The following is a 2292-nucleotide window of genomic DNA, read 5'->3' on the forward strand; positions in this document are numbered from 1 at the left end:
GCAGGTCTGGCATTTTAAAATATCTTTTTCGGAAAATAATTTGTGTTATACTGCTAGAGTGTTCACTAAATTACAGACTAGAAAATATAAACTCCTACCTCTAGAGAGTATTTTCAAAATCCTGCAGAATACCAGATGCATTTCTGTACTACCATGACTTGCGGCCTAAAGTACACTTACAACAAACATCCCAGGAAACAGCCTCCTACACAACATGTAACATCTAAACTTGACACTGTAAATTAATCCAAAGGAAACAGACTCTTTAAAATCCTTTTTATTACAGAAAAACAAAAGGTTTACACTTGACTTAAAAAAGCAGCATTATTTTATGATTCCAAAGTTGTTACAGTGAAGTTGCTTTAAGAAACCTTTAAAGACTGAAGAAAAAAAAGAAAATGCCCCTCCTCAGACAGCATTCCAGATTACTTGAGTGACCACATCAAACACTTTAATTTCACACCACTTCTGACATCCCGTACATGACCTGTCCCCCTTTTTTCTCCTCATGACTTGTTCAATTTATCTGGGGGAAGGATTTGATGAAAACAGCAGTACATTTCAAGTCTAATTTTCAACAGTTCACTTGAAAAATCTGATAGATATTAGAGTTGAGAAGTGACTGACATACAGGCTTTCCTCCTAACTCTAGCTATTAAGTGCTACAGTTTGAACAGATCCCAGTATGATCCGTTTCTTCCACAGTATTTATCATTATTCAGGTCCACATCTCAGAATACTTCCCAGCAAGTCAACCAGCTACTAGGATTATAAATACGAACAAAAATAACCACAAAAAAAAAGAAGGCTCCATGTTGAAACAGTTCTTAGCAGTGCAGCAGAACTTAGGTGGTTTTTTTTACTTTTCATTACACTCCAGAGAAGGAACAGCATAGCTCCAGTGACCACTTCAGGTTTTTTTAAGTCAAAAGCTGCAGGTTTCCAGCCTGAGCCAACATTAAATATGCAACTGATCTGTACTGAAATCTTAAGAAAAGAGACAATAAAACCATACTACTGTCTTAATAGTCCTATATTTTGACTATCAGCACTGAGTTGTGAAGAAGTCCAAAGAAATTTACAAGTTTTTCATTAAGTGATTTTAAAAATTTTTTTCGATAAACAGCTCAGGAGCTCAATACCATTAAAAAAAAGATCCCTTTCTAAACACATTTTTAAGCACCTATTCCTCATGCTGAATCTACACCTCTCAAAGGTTCTACCAAAAAAATAAAACCTCAACAAAAAGCAAGAAAACTCAAGTCACTATATACAACTGGCTGTAATGACAAAAATTTTAAAAAGGCAATTCATAGAAAGAAAACAGAGAAAACAAGGGGAAAAAAAAATGTATCAGATACCTGCTACTCAGTGTTCTATGACCTCATAATCTTTCCTTCAAAAAGGAAAATGTTTGTATTCATAATCTGATATGGAATTTTTCCAAAAAAATTTCCTAATCTCTTTACATGCTGTTATACTGTTTGATAACCAAAATCTTTCAAGTCAGAGATCTACTTAAGGTACTCTGCATGGCAACATGAAGGTAGCTGTTACCAAGCTACTTAAAGAGAAGAAACAAGTTACTTTCCCACAGGGAAAAAGAATGCAATACATTTTCCCTGCTTATGATTCTACAGCATCATCAAATTTACTCAAACACAGAACTTATCTATTTAAGCTTACTCATGGTTACTGCTTAAAATTCCATAATTTAGTGCTACAGCATAGCAATTTCTCATGTGATCAAGCTACCTTATAAGGAGGACATAATATTTTGTATTATAGAGTAATATACCCTTAAAAAAAAAAAAAAAAAAAAAGAGAAATAATAAAATTAAAAAACCCAGCATGAATAGTTTGAAGCAGAAAAATATAAGTTTTGTTTTTGTGGTACTTTCCATTACATTGATGCCACAGGCTGCTTCATAACATATCATTGGAGAATTTTAGCCCTGGACACAAATTAGTCCTTTTTGCAGTCACAGGTTTGTATTAAATGTGGCTTTTATGATGAAACAGGTAACAAAAATGCTTCGTACTGATCAATCTCTATCAATGTTAATATTAAACCCCATTAACTCCCTCCTTCAGAGTAGGTAACTGCCTCAAACAAAACTACCTATCTCAAAGATATATAATAATCACAAGTAAACACTGTAAAATAAATATACACCATTCAAAAAGCTTGTCAGAGAGTTCTACAAATGGTCAGAAGATGTTCATATTGACGTCTTCCTTTATCAAGTTGTGCTGTGGATTCAGAAATCTTGCAGATCTTTTGCACTCTAG

Source organism: Taeniopygia guttata, chromosome 2 (assembly GCF_048771995.1).
Source record: "Taeniopygia guttata chromosome 2, bTaeGut7.mat, whole genome shotgun sequence".
NCBI classification, from domain to species: Eukaryota; Metazoa; Chordata; class Aves; order Passeriformes; family Estrildidae; genus Taeniopygia; species Taeniopygia guttata.